The sequence below is a fragment of the Petromyzon marinus genome, chromosome 18 (assembly GCF_048934315.1).
Source record: "Petromyzon marinus isolate PM22_M1 ecotype Great Lakes invasive population chromosome 18, UKy_Petmar_22M1.pri1.0, whole genome shotgun sequence".
Taxonomy (NCBI): domain Eukaryota; kingdom Metazoa; phylum Chordata; class Hyperoartia; order Petromyzontiformes; family Petromyzontidae; genus Petromyzon; species Petromyzon marinus.
Window position 1 is genome coordinate 7,916,792 of NC_133684.1, and position 20,076 is coordinate 7,936,867.

Sequence of the window (20,076 nt, forward strand, 5' to 3'; positions counted from 1 at the left end):
GTGATTGTACACGTTTTTCAAACATTCATATTTTCACTTTTTGGGTGACGACAACGATAATGATGACGATAATTCGCATCATAGGTGGCCGACAACGAAGCCCCCAGACACGTGGAGCGAAACGTCGGACACCGTGTCGAGCAACACGCGGGGACATCCTGAAAAAAAAAACCGCATCGGAGAGTTGTACGGAAGAACAAATTACGCAAAATCCACGGGGAAAAAGCCAACGAACTAACAAACCACCCAGTGACACCAATATCCACGGGACCGCGACGCTTGTTTACTTGCGACGCAGCAGCAGCGGCAGCCGAGTGCTTGTATTAATAAAGGCAAGCTTGGGAGGCGACGTAGAGGCGGGCATGAAAGACTGATCACAGTGGAACGCACTCAATATCGCCCGGGGCATGTCGCTTCTTCACTTAGAATTGCGTTTGGGAAATGCCCGTGACGTTCACGCGTAGCACACGCGCGCGCGCCCAAACGGACAAGGAGGCAATGCGCTTGCACGCGGCGTCCACCATTTTTTGACATTCGGCCGAGAAGCACTTCAACGTTGAGGCATCAAACGCTACCCGTCATCCTCCGCTCATTCACTCCGCCTGCTTCTTACACGGGTGCGGCCCTCTCGTCAGCGCGCGCGTCATGGACGAAGGAGTCCCAAGGTCGTTCGGCCGAAGCGGGGTTGATTGACCCTACTTCACCACGCTGGTCCGTGCAGGTTTGGTGAAGGGGTGGTGGGCCCCCAGGAATGGTTCAGATTTCACTCGCCGCTGAGGTTAGCTGCGGCCAAGAATAAGAAATCGGGTAGTCGGTTCCTATAGTGCAGTCCCCTAATTATTGCACCACCGCTCATTGCTTGCCCATCACAGAGTACCACAACACTGCTGCACGTGTTGTTGGCGTATACATTAGCGTGGCGTTTACTGTGTGTGTGTGGACTGGTGCGATGAGATGTGCGTGTGCCTGTGCGTGTGTGCGTGCGTGTATACAAAGCCCCACAAAAGGCGATTGTGTTGGCAGCTCGAACCATCGGGGGGGGGGTGAACATTTCCTTTTTAAAATTTCTACATTTGGTTTGTTCGCGGTATATGTATATATATATCCCATATCTCTTCTTCTTCAATGTAATCCACATCCTATTCTTTCTGTATAATAATATGAAAGCTTTGAAAATAATAATAATGCCACATGCCGACAGACACACACGCAGAGACACGCACATAAACCTGAGCATTCTGACACATCGGGCATTCATGTGCAAATCGTCCCGCCGTTATTTAAATGCCTTTAATGTGAAGCTATGCTCGGCCGTACACACAGGCGAAGATGAAAAAACCTGATGGCTCCACTCGAGGGAGCATCCTCCAACCGCCACTTCAATTGTCACCGCACCTCTCGCCGCCAGAGCCACCACCACCGCCGCCGCTCGTACGGAGAAACAAGCTCGCGGGGAAAGTGATGCCACTATCGGGGAGAGAGAGAGAACAGTGTTTGGGGAGGGAAGGGAGGGCTGAAATTGAAAAACACTTTTCGTTGCGTAGTTTTTTCCCTTTAATCTGTGACCTGGATAAACCCACCGGTGAAACATTTTTGAGCCAAATGATAAAAAAGAAACAACAGCCCCTTCACGACACAATTGGTCTTAAAGAAGACGGCAAACTCGACTAGAGCAGAGAGCCCCTCTGGGACACAATTCCTCTAAACCTTTTTTTAACTGTTAACTTTTCATACGTTTATTTTTCCATTCCTTTTGATGAATTGTATTTTTTTTTCACCATGATATACTTGGCAGGAAGCAATGGCTCAGCGGTTTGTGTGCACTCTGCACTTCACCTGACAAGTCAACACCCACAGCAACTGCATCGCAACACGATATAACTATTTAATTTGTTTTCAACCAGGTAAAGCCCACGGAGCTGCGTAGCTCTTTTCCAGAAGCGACCTGGCCAAGAAATTATAGCTCAAAGAAGTGGCTAATCACGTGAACATTTATCGCAGACAAAATCTCCAAACTCATGATCCTAAATGTGGAGGGAAAAAAAAACACAGAGGACCCCTAAAAAAAGACACACGACTACGGGTAGAAAGACACGCAAACTCCATACGTACGTGCGTCATGGTCGGGATCGAACCTACGCGCGCCTGTATACCAGGCGAGGTAGTTAACATCTCGCAACCGCGCCACACACGCCCACCATACAATCCCCGGTACTTCGACACGGCCAGGTAGGCGGCGATGATTCGACGATAAACCGCATTCAGGACATCGTACTGCAGATGAGCCATCTCTATTGGCTACTCTGCACGTTGCTCTCCTATGATCCATCACTGTGGAGGCAGCAGTGAGGTTCGGTGGGTCACGCAAACACATGTTGTGAGACTCACCTCCTCCACCTTTGACCGAAACGGCATGGGAATGCCTTCGTCCGGCAGTGAATTGCTAGAGGTTTGAATATTATTCATTATTATACACGCGCGCAATGTATTCAAGAGAAAGTCAGACATGGGATGACATTGCATCAGAGGTGTGTCAACTGACGATCACAATTAGGGTGCATTTGTATTACCAGTAATCATTTACAGCACTGTTACCAATTCACGGCCGGATGAATGCGTGTCAGCTGTAAGGGGTTGTTTGACCATACTTCACCACACCGGTCAGTTCGGGTTTGTGAACTGGGGTGGGGGGGAGCATCAGTTTGGATATCGCTCGCAGCTGACGTATGTTAGACACGCATTGGAACAAAACCCATCGTATGGGGTTCGTCACACAGCGCTTCGCCGCAACTCCCCGTGTGAACGAATGAACGCGCGCACATCCTAAAAAGTAACGTTAAATAGATGGCCTCTGCAATGTTTAAAATAATGTAACATCTTGGTCAGTATTCGATAAGTGCCCTGAGATGCATGCGTGTGCGTGTCCGTGTGTGTGCACGTGTGTGGGTGTGGGGGAGAGGTAGTTAGCTCGCTGCGCTATGAACTCATGGCCAACACCAGGGACGATTATCTGAACCGGTCATGGGCCTCCCCTACGTCGATTCAGCCTCAGCTCAGTACCTGGTGCCGTGTGTAAAACATCGCCACTAGGAAGACAAAGGCGGCCAGGCGTAGTGTTGGCCCCCCACCCCCTAATGTTCCGTGGCCGCCTTCACAGGTGCTCGCAAACAGCACTTGCCTCAACAGTCTGTGAAAGCTATAAGGGTGCTCGCAAACAGCACTTGCCCCAACAGTCTGTGAAAGCTATACGAGTGATTGTTGTCTTTATCTGTTTGTACAAAGAGGGAGAGAGCTTTCAGCGTGAGAGTGCACACAAGGCAGCTGCTTATTTTTATGTCAATGTTTAAACGAGCCCATTGGTGCATGTTTGTCATAAATTCACGTGCTGTGCTGTACAGGTGTTTATTATTGTTATTATTATTCATCGATACATATTTTAGCTCTTTGCACGGCTCAGCACCAGTACCGCGAGTTGGATGCCCGCGGCAATAATGAGTCTGTATATTCCACCACCGCGATTATCACAGAGCCAACATTACATCCTGCAGCGTTATTTTTGTGCCTTCAATTCTCCTTGTTATTTCCTCTCTAAGAGACGACAGCACTTCACAATGCACGGAAAGAGCAGACAGGGCAATCCGCGCCTCCGTCTGCCAACACGTCCACCACCACAGTGGGGATGTAACTCGCTGACCCGCCCACAACTGTGACATCTGTAGACAAAAGAGAGAGCTTCATAGCTCATCGGATTCCTCCAGTCCAAATAAAGATTCCGTATGAAGATTCTGATTCTGGGATGAGCAACCCTCGCTTAGATCACTGGACGCGACAGCGTTTTCAAACACGGGTACAAAACTATCGTCGTCGCAACCAACAACAACAGAAAGCTACGATAATTTGTATTCAAAAAATGGCATTCTAATTATTTTATTACTTATTTGTGCTTACTCATTATTTGTATTATTGTAAAATTTTGTTCACTGAAGAAGAAAAAAACACACAGACACGCGGGCATGCACCCCCCGCACGAACATCGTCTGGCGAGGCATCGATCTGCTCGCGACCCTGGCTTGGTGATGGAAGAGGGAGGGAGGGAGCGCCAGGGGTTGCGAGCTGCTGCCTGGATGCGTCCCGTCGAGGCGGATAGAGGCCTGGGCCACGCCACCGCGCCGCACGGCACCGCTGGCGCCGGTGTGGAACGGGACGCGTTCAACCTTAACGAGGATCGCGCAAGCCGGGTAAACACGGACCCGATGTGAATCTCTGTATCCAAGTTTAAAAATATATATATACTAATAATAACAGCCCAGGTGTATTCTCTACTCTGCTAAAGCGGAAGTGGATATTCCACATTTGTTTGGTGAGGTTAAGTCATTCCGTAAGTTCATTAAGTTAAAGTGGCGGTTATGAACAGTGGGCTGGTAGAGCAGCTCCACAGAGCTCCATAGAGCTCCCTCAAAACGCCCCTCCAGAGGGGCTCCATAGAGATCCGTCTAGGAGAGGCAAATCTTTCCTGCGAGCAGGGCATGAGCGAACAACTGCAGGGCTGCGATAAAAAAAATCTAATTTTGCAATGAATGTACCAAAAATAAGAATGTCAATAATGTAGAAATAGTTATAATTGATGAATATGAAAACTTTGGGTGCATCCAATCAGAGCTTGAATACTTGAGATGTCAAGTCTGGCATCATTAAATCGACAGCATGGAAACAAGCATCACCATTGTAAATGCACACAGTGAGCCCCCTAATTTGCAATTCAAATTATCATTCACTGTGAAGTTTAACGGGTGAAAAAATATCACAAACAACTAAAAAAAGGACGGAGAGAGAGAGATGAAAAAATATAAATGAGAAAGAGTCGGTTTTCTTTCTCCATTCCTTTTCACCAAGCAGTGACATCCGATCGAGGATTGCATGTCGACTGCAGCTGTCGAGGCCCCTTCCCGCTGATGGATATCACTTCACCAATTATTTGACGTCTCTCTGTAAATGGCTCGACCTTCAGCGTGCCGTCTGATCCGGCGACAAGATTGAGTGATGCGCTAAAGTGAGGCTGACGTGGCCTCAATTCTAAAAAAAATCTCTTTAACCTTTGGCTTTTAACTCGAACCTCCATTCAATCCTCGCCAGGTATTGATTTCTGACTTGGCTTGCGGTAACTAAACGCCGGCCGCCGCACAGACGCGGCACCCGACGCCTTTCCAGGCTCCAGACTTCTCCGGCCCGAGCGCCGGCGGGCTCCCCTGGACGGTGTCCGGGTGAGGCGCACGAGCGATAGCCACGGCGGCTGCGGCGCAGCGCCACGCCATTATTTTAGTGACCAACGTGGGGTTGACGTAACGGGGTTGTTTTCTTCTTCTTCTTCCTTTCCGGATCAGAATTATCGCGGCCCTACTTTGAGCAGAATTCACCGGCCTGGTGTGCCGGTGAAGGCAGGTACCGCCATCGAGATGTCGTTCGCCACTGATGTGAGCCGTCGTGGTGACATCGCACGTTGGGTCGCAGGGGGGAGGGGGGGGGGGTTCACAGCGCACTTTACTGAACCCACGGTTGCTGTCGCTGTGTGCGGCTCCCAGCCGGCTCAATGTTAATTCGCCGTTACTATTTTGGCGACGCCCACGGTTTTGCGATCAGCGAATTTTCATTTACGGCGCTGACATCGCGGGCAACGCCCGTAAATCTGCGTGGGCATTGAACCCGCCCGGGTTTTATTTGCCGAGCAATAAACCGTGTTACATTCCCGGGCGAGAAAATCACCGAAGCACACTTATTGCACCGCCGTACGAAAGGGAACGGAGGTACTTGAAAAATGTCACCATCTGCACACACGTTTGCACATTAGCTATCGACTGAAATAATGCGATGGGATTTTTTAAATATATATAATTGCTTTACCTCTAAAGCTCCCCAACACGGACGACGCGCCGAGCCCACGGGTTCGTGAACATCAGAATCAGAATCTTTATTTCGACTTGATGAGGAATCCGATGGAGATAAGAATGTTCTCCCACCCCCCCACTCGAAGATGCCCAATAGTGGCCGGGTGGTCAGTGAGTTACATTAACAAACAAAAACCGATAAGAGAGCAAGATAGAGAAAAGATGAGCAAGTCATGTTTTTTTCATGACGCGAAGAACCTGGCGAATTAGCTGTGTGGGGTTGTGGCACATTTATTTTCATATTTACTCGATCTAACCCCAAAGAAAAAGAAAAAAAAACCCTCTTAGAGATAATACTGGTCGCGAAAGGCTACGTGTTAAACTCAAGCAAGTAACTTCACGAAAATAAATAAATGCTAACTATAAAACAAGTGCTGTAAAGAAGTACACATTTGACAAAGCCCAGAAATGACTGCCGAGTACTAGGTGATTGACGCAAGCCGGTGAGTGATCGACGCGTCCCACACCGTGACAGGGAGCTTGTGAGATAACTTTGCAGCCGCGGCAAAAGTACCCTTGCCATGCCTTTTCATGGGAATGAAAGCATTGGTACGAGACTCATGCATGTTCTCGCGTACACAAAGATCCCCCAGATAGTGCTGTGAGCGAGCACCTTTGAAGGCCAGCACGGCACATGAGGGCATGGGGTGACCAGCACTACGCCCAACCGCCTTTGTCTCCCTAGTTGATGATATTTACACACCGTACCGGGTACTGTCGTCATTTGAGGCTGAGTTGACCAAGGGGAGGCCCAGGACCGGTTCAAATAATCGTCACTGGTGTTGACCGTGAGAAAGAATCGAACCCGGGTCGTTGGGTTTGAAGTGCAGCGTGGCTAACCGCTGCGTCACTCAAATACACACACACCACACGCACACCCACAAAGACAAAGACCGCTCGTATAGCCTACAGATGCCGTTGGGGCAAGTGCTGTTAGCGAACGCCTATGAAGGTCCGCACGGCACACGCGGAGGTGGATGACCAGCACCACATATACACACACCCTGTGATAAGAGTCTCCTGGGTTTGAAACCAGTTCTGGGTCTACACGTCATTTCCAGAAAGGACCCTGCATTGTCCTGCCTGCACGCTGAGACACGTCACGTTACCCGTGATCTCTGTACCCACACGGAGATAGGCAGAAGCCGCGCTCTGTGAGTACCGCAGAAAGAAGCAAATGCCAACGAGAGAGTGAGATAGAGAGGGAGTGAGAGAGAGAGAGAGGGAGAGAGAGGAGACGCACCGGTATAGATTGCTGTCTGCCTGTCTGTCTTTGTACTTGCCGAGCCCTTGGATTGTCGATTGCCCAGTAGGGTGAGAGAGGAGACAGTCGACAGCGAGCGACGAAGGCGCACAGCCAGTAGCGTAACGAGTGTGGGGGCAGGCAGGTGGCACCTTGCCCCCCCACTCCACCCCCCAGGATGCCAAAGCTACTAGTTGGGGCTCCCTTGACAACCACCATGAGACATATATTTTTTTCAACAACAGTATAAGAGAAGAACACACTTATTTAAAACGCGGTTTCAATAATAAAAAAAAACAATCCTGAAATTTATTTCATTTAATCGTGGCTACACAGAGACGGAGCGCCCCATACAGCGTTAAATATTCGAGACCGTCAGCGTAACGACGATACGATTGGACAAGAGGAGTCGCACTATATAATAGCCTAGGCGCGACCGCGCGAGACAAATCGAATATTGAGGGCCCCACCTAACCGATTGCCGCACTCCCCATGCTGATGATGTAGTCACGGCGCCACCGCGTACGGCTCCTCGCTCCCAGAAGGCCGTGCCGCCGATGGGCAGTGCAATGTATACTTGTGCGTTGTTTATGTGCAGAGATGGATTTGTACAGGAGATGTATTGCCTGTGCATTCGTTTTATTTATAGTCTCCATGACGACGCTCATGGTTGGTTAAAGTGACATCGTTGCTCACAGTCCGCTTTACAGCACACGTCAGAGAGAGTTTATTTGCAGCGTATCGTCACAGACCCGCAAAGCTAAGCACAGTTTTGAGCCTGGCCATTGCTTGGTGGCTGTGAGCACGCGCTATGTGACGGTTAGCGGAGGGCAGCGTGGGAAACAAACGATAATTGTGGCACTGCACTTCTAACATCACAATTTGTATGTTCCACACCTTAAAAAAAGCCGTGCTGACCAGCCTGGTGAAGTATGGTCAAATAGCCTTCACCCCGATACTATCCGCACGGTCTTGTGCAGGCCATCGTCCAGCGATGGATTAACATCGGGCTGCAACTGTAAAACAATGGCTTCATCATCGTCAGCGAATTATCTACCCACTACTGGATGATGGCCTCCCCACACACCCTCCCGCCCACAGCCCACTGCTGCTACCATTCATCTCACTCGTGCACGTGGATTGATCCCATCGCTCCATCTCCGCACCAGTCCGGTCGAGCAGCCTCCGCTTGTCCGACGTTCGCACTGCAGCGGCCCACGCCTGTGTACGTATGCACGCATGTATGTTGAACTTCTTTCGCGCCGTACCTTGGCCAACAGTGCTAAGCGGAGGTGTACCCGAGGCCTGGGTTCAGGCATCGCCCGCAGATTTAACCCGTGGTTCTAATGGCCCTGGTGGGAAAGCTTCCGCTGCTCGCAGGTCTCGTCTAAGCTGCAGCTGCAGCAGCTGCTGCTGCTGCTGTTGCTCGAAGTTGTTTGTGACATAAGTTATACTGGGGACACAGCCGAGATCAGGGGGGACGGGAAACCTTTGGGGAGAAATGCAACATTTGGGCCGGAGTGAGGAGGAAGAGGCAAGAAACTTGTGAATTTGCTAGAGGCAACAGAAAAAAGGGCTCCCGCAGAAGAAATTAATTAGGGGAGGAGGAGAATGATGCAGCAAATCAATTCCTGGAAGAGTCGCGCATAAATCAGCTGTCAGTCAGCGAATGCTAAACGGCGGGTAAATTATTCATTAAAAGCTGCGGGCGCTTTTGAGCGAGTATTAATCAACCCGCACAAGCAAACGGCACAATGTGTACCGGCAACCGGTGCCTCTCCTAAAAAAAATAAAAAGAACTTCTGCAAAAGCTCAAACATCTGTTTTTATATTTGTGAAGGGCGGGGAGTGGGGGGGCGTTCGCCTCTGCTGTATCAAAATCTCTCTCTAGCTCATGTCCGTTCTTTGGTTGCATGGTGACGTACCAACAATCCCTTTGCACGTGCGCCATTGTTTAAAGAATTGTGGAGCAACACAAACATTGTCGTCAACATTTGGGGTGGGAGAAGGTGGGGGTAGAAGGCGGTGAGGGGGGTGGGGGAGAAGAAGCGGCGGGGCAGGTTTGAGAAAGGCACACGCTGACCGCCACGAATTACTCAAAGCCGTTTATCTATTGAAGGCACACAGGGCCGAGATGGACTGCCGCATACAGGACTCTAGCTCAGGGCTTCCCAAGGTCACCCAAGAATTTCACATCAATTCTTGAAGTCGGCAGCTGCAGCGCTAAACAGCGGCCAGTCGCAGACTCGGGTTTAACCCCCCCAACCCCGCACCCACCCCGTCCCTCCCCCCGCTGGTTCATTGCATCTTCACCAAAGGGATTTTTTTTTGTTTGTTTCTTGCAAAAAAACATTCCGGCGACTTCGCAGCGGGAGAGACCGACGGTTTTTCTGAGCGTGGACGACGTTGCCAGCGGTCACCCCAAGCGCCCGCTCGCGAGGCAAGTCCAGGCCCTGCTGGAGGACATCGTCGCAATGAGTTCGTGACGATGCCTTCCTCCCGGTGTGTGCTATCTCGAAAGAGCCCACGCACTTGTGGGAGACGCGAGTTAATTCGTGGGCAAAGTGCGCGGCTCCCCAGAGGTCGGAAGCGCCGAGCTGGCACCGCTGAGATGATGGATTGGATTCGGGGCAACGAGCCCACCGGTGGTGATTCCACGAGATATTAAAAAAAAAAAACGTGTTGCGTTGATGGTGTCCAGCCTAGTCCAAGCGCACCAACAAGTGCAACCCTGTGTAAAGAGTAGAATAGCCACCCTCCAACACGCGGGGTTACTCCGCTGTGAGACTTTCCTAACGGTATTCTGCATCTCATTGACCTCTCGGCGACAGCGCAATCGGCAAACATATTTTTTTTTTATTAACAAGAGTGCCCGAGCGACTGCAATCGCCGCTCAGCTCTCGCGAGTGCTGACACGGGTCTGGTGGAAGGCACGTCCATCCGTCGGGCGCCCGCACCGGGCAGATAGGCAGGCGGGCGGGCGGGCGGGCAGGCGGGCGGGCGGACTGGCGTGTTTGCTCACCGCTGGAGGCATCCCCGACGCATATCGAGGGCGGATTTGTTAATTAATCCTGCGAGGGATGTAACCGGCCGCAGAGCAGCGATTCATCTGGCCGCCGGCGATCAATAGCCATCAGCCCGGCGTGTTTGAACACACGGCCCGCATTACCGGCGGGGCTGGGGGGGCTCAGCATCATCCAGCCCCGGAAATATGAGACGAATGCGGGGGGGGGGGGAATTAATGAAAAGTGGAGGGCCTCCAAAGGAGCTTTTGGGGGGGGGGTGTTTAGATCCCTCTTTATCAGCGTGTTGTTCCGCCAGGTTGCTGGCTGTGGCGGCGGTGCCGTCGTAAAGCGTGTTGTGCTCTCCTCCAACTCACAGACTCATTATGCGGCTGCGCGCAAGAGGAGAGACGGCAGCCTCTGTGTGCTTGCGCGAACATTTTCTTGTTACGTACGTGATAATAGTGCTTCTTGACTGTGCGGTTTCGCGGGGTGGCCGGATATCGTACGCGCGTGCGAACGCCAACGCGGCGACGTGATTGACGTCGCGTTTTACTCCAAATGCCAGAGAAATTACCATCCCCCTGCGATTTTAAGACCCGCAAAGTGAATCATAACGGCAACGATAAGACATTGTAACGCTCCTGAATGAGGCAATTTCCAAACGTCGTATACATAACTGCGAATGCGCTACGTAATGTAGACGCGCGTGGCTTAATTTAAGTCAGAGCTGTCCGGGGCTGAGCTCCTGGAAATATTTCACTGCCCCCAACAGCAGCTCGGAGGAATGGGTGTGGGGGTGGGCTGCAGAAACAATGCGAAATCTGAGCCCTGAATACGCGGAGCCACAAACCGGCCATGTCCTGGGCACATAACGGTGCCGGACTTTATTCATGCCACGGCCAGTTAAATATTTACACAAAGACACCGATTACGCCTTCAAGTGTTCTTGGAGAAGCCCGAATGCCCTCTCCGCACCAACCCTACACCCTCCCCTTGCCTCCCACCCCCTCTCTCCCCACAATCCTGTGGCGCAAACAAGAACCCGTTAAAAGTATCCGGAAAACTCGGCGCTATCGTAAATTGGACGGCCAATAATGACCGCCTCTCCCGCGAGTAAACGAGAATGGATTAGAGTTGCAAGTGGCGCACAGACAGTACGTCTTTGTAATGAGCTCACGGACAAGTTTAAAACAGCCGTTTTGGGCCAAAGGTTATGCAGAAATTAAATATAAAATATACTTCCGTGTGCGTGTGTGTTTTCTCCATCTTCAAATAAGTAAATATATCGATTGCATTGCCTCGTTGCTGAACAAGGAGGTAATTTTTTTCTCGAATGCCCTCGTTCTGTGGCGTGAACAGTCGCCGCTATTGAATGGTAAACGAAGAATTAGCCAACTCCTGGCAGTTGATTCAATAACACGAACGGTTGAGAGTGCCCTGGTTGGCTCAGAGTTCACAGCGCTGAGCTGGCACCGCTGAGACGCCGGGTTCAAATATTGGGCAAGCTGCCGACGATCAAAACAAGTGATAATATTGGGTTTAGGAAATATACTGAGCACGACCGAGCCTGATCTTCACCAGCACCGCCATGGCGTTGGTCTGCACTCGGCGTGGCGGCGACTGTTGGGTCGGGTCGCCTGTCTGGAAGCGTCCCGTGGGGACCGCGATGCTCCGAGAAGTGGCGTCGCGGTGGCGAAATGCCAACTACCTCGTCTGATAGACAGGAGGGCGTGGGTTCGATACCGACTCTGACGCCGGGATACTTGGAGTTTGCACGTTCTCCCCGTGGCCGCGTGGATTTTTCTCCGTGTCCTCTGGGTTTTTCCCTCCACATTTAGAAACATGCATTCATAGCATTTTGCTGCGAAACAATTACACGTGATAAGCCACTTCGTTGAGCTATCATTTGTGCCCTGGCCGCTTCTTAAAAAAGAGCTATATAGCTCAGTGGGCCTTACCTGCTAATATAAATAGTAAAATAGTTTATAGTTTAAGTTCGTGTCTGATGATGATGCTGATCTGAGTTGATGGTCTTAGCTCTATTAAAGACACCGCTTTCACTGTGCGTACGATGGGAATGACTCTGTGGAGCTGAGTGGGTGGGAGAGTGCTGGCCTCAAGTGTGAACAAGGGGTTACTCAGAGACTTCGCAGAAGCATTGTTCTGGCAAATTCCAGCGTCGCAGCGGTCGTTGTAATCCCCTATGAACATGGAACATCCTGAGTTCAATTCCAAGCCACGGCTTGTTGTCGGTGGTGAGTGGTATCCGAACGGATCCTCGGCCCCCTAATTGCACTGACCCCCACCCCCTCCCCCCCCCCCCCCCAAATTCCACTGACCCTCACCGAGCAGCACGGTCCGGTCAAGCAGCCCCACGACCGACACGGCATGGGGAGATATCTCTATCCAGCAGTGGATTGGCATCGCGCTGCGAATCATGATTAACAAATCATTAAATAAATAAGAATACACAAGTAAGAACTAAAGGCCTTGTCAAATTCATAGGTCATGGGGTTTGCATCAAACACCAAAAAAAGCAAAGGAAGCTTGACACTCACGGTGCAGTTGGGTGGGGGGGAGAGGAGATTGCCATCGTAAGCAAGAGCCGTTGCAGAAAGGTCTCTGGCACCAATCGTAGCAAATGAGACCTGGGTTCACCAGGGCAGAGTGGACATGAAGCAGGTGCACTCGTCGACTTGCTAACTCACTGCCGCCCACCTCAACCATCGAACCGCCATTCCTTTAGTTTATCTTGTCCATTGAAAAGCAATGCACCCACGCGTTTTGCAACGGGCCCCCCCTTCGCAGTGAATGCATACCGCGTAACACACACACATATCTTTCCATCGCGGTAACAAGAACCGTAACAGCTTGACAAATTTTGATTTAAAGCTTTAAAAAAAATATAGCTTCGTACATTCTAATTCATTTTAACCTCGCAAAATAAACAAGGAGAGAGCTAAAGAAAATAGCACGTGTTTAAAATAAAGTTAAAAAATACCGAAAAAAATTCGATGGTGCACGCCAGGGAGCCTCCCTCGTATTTAATGCAGCCTTGCTGTATCGGATGTCCTCGCTCACTCGGCTCCCACTGGCAAAGGATTCATACATTCTTTCTATCTGACTTCTGACGGGACCAGACATAATACATATTTGAGTGAGGGCTCATTGCTGGATTCCCAAGGGTTGTGGGTGTAGTTCCTGGGTCTTTATTCTGTAAGCCTGGGTCCTTCACGCCATTCCGATACAGAGAGAGAGAGAGAGCCACACTGAAAATCCTTTCAGAAAAAATCTAACATGTCCTCCCCCCCCGCGTCTCGCCCGCAACTCCCCCCAAACTCTACGTTACTCTCCCATCTCCGTTACCTCTCCGTTACTCTCCGATCTAATAAAACAATATCGATAGCGCCACGACGACGACGAGAAGTGGTGAAGAAGGCAAGCGAACACATTATCGCCGCCGAACTTTTACTTGGAAAAAAAATAAATAACAAAACAAAAGTATGTATTATTTGTTTTCAACAAACTTTATTTTAAATTATTACAATCAGTTTACAGCTGTACTGACGGCCCAAAGTAAGCACGGCCGCCACGGTGTTGATAGCGAGTAGCGAGCGGGGCAGGCAACGCGTACAGTATTCTCGTATGGCCCATGTATCGATCTTCCTCGCTCCGTCTCGGCAAAACCTGCTGCTGCTGCTATTACTTCTATGTTTTATTTTACCAGGTAAGGCCCACTGAGCTGCGAAGCTCTTTTTCAGAAGTGATCTGGCTATCGCGAATGACATCTCAACGAAGTGGCTTATCACGTGGACATTTATAGCAGCAGCCGGAGACTCTGAACGCACGTCGATTTTTCTAAACGTGGAGAGGGGAAAAGCGGAGGACCTGGAGAAAAAATCCACGCGACCACTGGGAGATGGACATGCTAACTCCAAAATATCCATGCTTCGATTCCTGACTCTGGCTCCTCTCTGTGCGGAGTTGTGGATGTTCTCTCCCCTTGTTGTGTATGGGTTTCCATCGGGTGCTCTGATTTCCTCCTCGCACGGCTAAAACCCCCCGCAATGTCATTGGTGATCGGTATGCATCACGATGTACGAGGAGCCTGCTGACAAGGATATGTATGTATGCTGAACTTATTTCGACACCATTCCTTGCCAACCGTGCTAACCGGAGTATTTAGACTCAGCGTGATTCTCCTGCGTTAATAACGAATTATTACAATTACTGTGTACGAGGAAAGGTTGCAACACCCCATGGTATAATTGTACCAATTTTGGCATTATATTATGATTTAATATTTTTTAAGGGGGGCTCAGCCTTCAGCAGGGGTGAATGAGCTGAGAATTTACTTGTAAGGGGGGAAGGGGGGTGGTTAACCCTTCAACAGCGGTGGAGGCGGGGGGGGGTCTCTCTACCCCGTCCCCCCAATTGCTACGAGGTCGCTTCCTGGCCACAAGCACACCCCCTTTAAGGCCGCAGTGTTGCACAGAGCGGAGCCCGTATGCCGATAATGCACCCAATGATGCCGGGAGGCAAGGGCATAAACAACGAAACTGGCGCTGACGTACAATATAACACGTAATACCCTGCAGACGTATTGGTCTTGTTAGCAATTTACACATTTAATATGACAAATGTGGCTGATTTAAAGTGTGTTCCTGCTGCTGTTGATTTCATTCGGCTTCGGGTCCCCGGGAATAACATTCGCGTCATTCCGCCGACTGAACTGACGACCGCTTTGTCAATCCACTGCTGGATGGATTCCTCATCCGTGCTGTGGTGACCGTGGTGGGTGGGGTGGGGTCATTTGGCCATACTTCGCCACGTCGGCTAGTTGCATATAGTTCAACATCCACTGAGATTGTCCGAATGCGCTGTTGTTATTGTTTGTCAGCGTGATTGGCAACATCTAGAAAATTACCGTAGCAGTTAAAGCCACCGGGTTAGACAAAGTATAATCGGAATTCGCTGTGCCTCAACATGTAAATACACACGTGTGTTTAGTCACATTGGGCTACTGGTTTTCCAGACCAGCGTTATCCAGCAGTATTTATTTGTGCTCGCAAACTCTGTCTCAGTTTTGACCTTCTGGTTCCATCAGCAGAATCCGGCTTGTTCAACAAAAGCTGCCGAGTTATCAAGATGTTATCGGCAAGAGCACTCCATCTTAACATTGAGACCCCTCATCCAAAACAGATTAACACACAGCAACCACGGAACTGTGCTGTCCACACCAGACCTCCAGATGTTCCGCTACTTCTCTGGCCAAGACTCTCTGTGCAGCGTTCACTCGCTCCGTTATCGTTCTCTCTCTCCTCCGTTCCTGATCATCGATCAAAGCGTTTTCTTCTCCGTGATTTAATTTCGGACCTAGCTCGCCATCGGCGTTAGCCTTGGCCAGGAATCAAACACGAGGACGCCGTGCTGTGCCACTCCATCACATCACATCAACACGTATACTTCTCCTGCTGCTTTTTCTTCTTCCCGAGCACCACTCCACTTTGTAATTCCCTTCCGTCCCCCCCCCCCCCCAAAGGACTTACAATAACCTTGCTCAATTCAAGAAACATGTGATCTCGTATCTATTGCACCTTCATTAATGCCCTGCGTTGCTGGCAGCTTGGTGTGATTTGTGCATTTTTGGGGCTGCGCTAAGCAAATCCTGATTTTAAAAAATATGTACAGTATTCAAAAAGGAGATGTCACTCATCGTGGCTAAAGCAGTGGATGCAACCACCACAACCAGAGCACCCGGTCAACGCTTTCCACTCTCCGCCAGATCCCGCAGCTGCTGGCCGGAAGCCCCGTGACCCCCACGCCGTGACCCCCACGCCGTGACCCCCACGCCGTGACCCCCACGCCGTGACCCCCACGCCGTGACCCCCACGCCGTGATCCCCCCGCCGTGACCCCCACGCCGTGACCCCCACGCCGTGACCCCCACGCCGTGACCCCCACGCCGTGACCCCCACGCCGTGACCCCCACGCCGTGACCCCCACGCCGTGACCCCCACGCCGTGCCCGTCCGGTCTCCCACCATCTGCTCTGAGGTCTTCCCTCGTGTAGACCGTTCCCACTCCTTGCTTGATGCTTTGGGCCCTGCTGCCTATCCTCAGCCACCATAATCATAATAAAAACAGGTGAATCGTATGTCACGGATGTCTCGCCGTGGCTAGGAATCGAACTCGTCTTACCGGGTTAGTTGGTGCAGTGCGTTAACCGGTTCTCCGCCACTGCCCCTGCCGCCGCTTTGACAAAGCACTGGCGGTAAGCGGCACTCGCACCTCCGATTCACCACGGTTGGCTACGTACGGTGCGAAAGAAGGTCAACATACGTACGTACACTTACACTCAAAGTTGACTCATCGTATGCCAAAGACGAGCAGTCGTCTGCAATTCCCCCCCCCCCCCCATCAGTGAGGAGGAGCGCGTGGCAGGTGTGGCGCGACTGGTGGCTTGAAGGACAAAGGAGGTGGGGGGGGCGGGGGGCGGGGGGCGGGGGGCGGGGGGCGGGGGGCGGGGGGCGGGGGGCGGGGGGCGGGGGTGGCGGAGGTGGTGGGGGGGGGGAAGAAGACGGAGCGTAATTTGTCTATTAAAATTCAGCCGGAATCCCACAATCAGCTCGTTTAGATTAGGCGGCTAATGACAGGCTCACCCGGCCTGACGGGACCGCCACACCTCCGAGCACGTGTCGAGAGGGAGAGAGGTGCCAGGTGGAGATTTCGCTGCAAGCGACGTCCGCGTGAGTTGTTTTTGGCTATCACTCGCCGAGGCGTCTCCCTCCTTCCACCCCGGCGCTGACAGCGGAGTGACGGAACTTATTTAGCGCTGGGGGAGGGAAGGGGGAGACGGCGGGGCTTCCGTAGAGGAGTGCGTTTGCACAGATTAAATTCACAACCCCCCCCCCAACACACACACACGCGCACACACACACAAAACTAATGATGTTTCTATCACCTGTGCATGGGGCTGTAACAGCTTCCAACCTAACAACACCCTTTTACACACAAACGGCACAAAGAGAAAGATCGTTCGCGTAGCCTTTAGCAGGCTTTTTTGGGGGCAAGTGCAGTTCGCGAGCGGCACCTATGAAGGCCGGAGCGGCACCTATGAAGGCCGGAACGGCACACAAGGAGAGTGGGTGCCCAACACCACGCCCAGCCGCCTTTGTATCCCCAGTGCTTATGTTGTTCACACACCGCACCGGGAACTTATTTGGAGCTCACGCGAGCTCAGGGAGGCTCAGAATGTGTCCACGCCATCGTCACCGGCCTTGGCTGTCCGTGCGCGGGCGATCGAACTCTGCAAAGACGACTCCGAGCTTATTGCGCAGTGATCATTTCGGGCAGCTTTCACACCGCTTTTACGGCAGCGTGCCATTCGTTCATTCGCAGGCTGCAAGGGGGGGGGGCGGGGGGGCGAGCGTAGAAGTACAGTACAACCATGGATTTTGCCTCGTTTGTCTCCTGCTTCTCCGCCAAGTAGTCTCGCCGCACGAGCAGCATCAGCAACGGCAGCCTATAGCAACCCGCGGTGCATCCACGGGTATTCGTCCATCCAAGAAAACAATCCAAACAAATCCCGTGTGATGAGGCGAGGCTAGAGGGGGGCTGAGTAACCCCTCCCCCGCCTAGCCCCGCCTCGCCCTTGCTCCCTCCCACTCACCTCGTTCCCCTGCTGAAGCTCAGCTCGCCTTTGAAATTCTCATAGCCTAGTCAAAGACTGTTGATACAATACGTACAGAGTGGTGAGAGACAGAGCAGAATGCATGATGTATATCGTTACTGTCTGTTTAGCATTTCTTTCAAGTTTGTTTAACATTGACTGCGTCGTATCTCCCCCCCGCCCCCCATCTTCACACCCCCCCCTCCCCAGAATTTGTGTAAGCCCCCCCCCCAACCCAACTCCGCTTCAAATAAGGACAAGACGACTCTGCCGGTTCAAGTGTGCTGCTCGGCTTCCGAGATCTGACGAGATCGGGCCGTGGGAGGCCCTCATCACACGCGGCGGGCAACAAAAACACAGACGGAATAACACAGACGGCATGGGGAAGCGTTCCCATGCGGCGATGTGATGTGATTGTGGGGTCACTGCGCACGTATCGTCGGGGGTTTGTTCCGCCGTGCTCATAGAACCGGCGAAAAATGAAACGCGGTGTAGCAGGTGCGCGGGCCAGGTGTGGCGAGCCAGGTGCGTGCGGGCAAGGTGTGTGTGTGTTGCCGCAATGAGGATTTGGCAAAAACACCAAAATCTTCGGGTGTGTTTGATAAGAGCACAGTGTGCCTGAATACGGCAACTTAACGTGCGTGCGCGCGCAGGGCCTGGGAGGGGGGAGAGGCGGTGCAGGGGAGTTGGTGGGGGTGGCGCTGTGCGTTTGTCATCGTCGGATGAAAATAAAGAAGGACACGGATAATGAAAAAATATTCAACATTTGAAGGCGGCAAACGAATATTCGAATGTTAATTTTCCAAAGCAATTGTTTTTTTTTTTGCAATGTGTTTTGTGGTGTGGAATCCTGCAAGCTAAAACAGTCACCATAAGCGCCAACATTAGACGTTTCAATTAGATCCTAATTGTGTTCATTGTGATTTGCTCGAAGTTGTGATTTGGAATGAATTTGCCACTGTGTCCATGATTAAAGTACGAACAACTACGCCACTGCTTCCCCCACTCAGCAAGATGCATGCAGACACAACATACATTTCATTTGAATTACTTGTATAATGCAATTGCTAGACCTCCCAGAAATAAATTTTCTTCCAAATTTACTTTGTCCACGATAACACATTAAATCTGCTGCTGATGCTGAATTGGGAAAGCTGCCCTACACAAGCAAACCAAACTAAACTTCACATAAATCATAACACTGTGGCCCTTTATTAAGTAAAAAAAAACAATAATTCGTGACGTTTTGGGCAATAGCCATTCTTCGTGGCACATAATGAGATTGTTTTGCGAAAAAGTAACATCTGCTTCACTTTAGCGCCAACCGTACAACAGGTCTGGGCCAGGGTGGAGAGGCATTCTCTCTCCATCGGAGCGAATCGCAACATCTCGATTGTGTTTGACATCAATTCAGCACGCGGGGAACGGCTGACCCATGAAGTATGGACAGAACATTTATAAACGAGTCCCGCTTCCATTACCCCACGATGTCTAACACCGCCACACAAAAGGGGAAATCAATAGCACCTTAATGCGGCAGAGTTTGAGAATGGAAAAAAATCAACGAATGCAGTAACAGTAATACAAAAATAAAGTAACGTAAGGAATTGCAAACCAATTCTAAAATTAAAAAAAAAATATTTAAACTAGGGATAGACGTTGGTTTATTGCAACACAAGTGTACACACACAAAATATAAAACAGGGACAAAGATCCCCTCCACGAATATCAAAGCTGTTGGGGTAAGTGCTCTATTAGCGAACTCATGAATGAAGGACAGCATGGTGGTTTGACCATGAGCACGCCAGGTCGCTCAGTCGACATACGGGGATTCCCAGGACCGGTTCAGATAATCTCCACTGATGTCACCCGTGGCTGGGAATCGAACTTAACCGGCCGGGGTTCGTGGTGCAGTCCAGCTAACCACTTACGCGCGCACACGCACCGCGCGCGCACAACTCACAATAAATCTCGCTGAAGTTCGCCCGATCGATTGCGCCTAATTAAAGGCTGCCAGTTCCCATGTCGATTCCGCAGTGGCGGCTCGTAGCAATCACCCCGAGAAAATCAAAGGCGAGGCGGGGGAAAGAGTGGCGGGCCACGGGAACTCGATAGCGGCGACGGCGGGGGAAGAAAAAAAAACATCTCCACGTTAACGAGTTAATTAGAGCAGTGGGCAAAAGTGACAACTCCCGACTCCGCTCCCGTCACGGACT

General features: G+C 51.1%; 1 long non-coding RNA gene across 1 annotated transcript; it reads left to right on the forward strand.

The window, feature by feature from the left end:
* The first annotated feature begins 16,801 nt into the window (after positions 1 to 16,801).
* Positions 16,802 to 18,849, forward strand: LOC142925085 (uncharacterized). Its single transcript, XR_012942186.1, has 2 exons — positions 16,802 to 16,937; positions 18,071 to 18,849. It is a non-coding gene; the product is annotated as an uncharacterized LOC142925085 (long non-coding RNA).
* Positions 18,850 to 20,076: the final 1,227 nt, after the last annotated feature.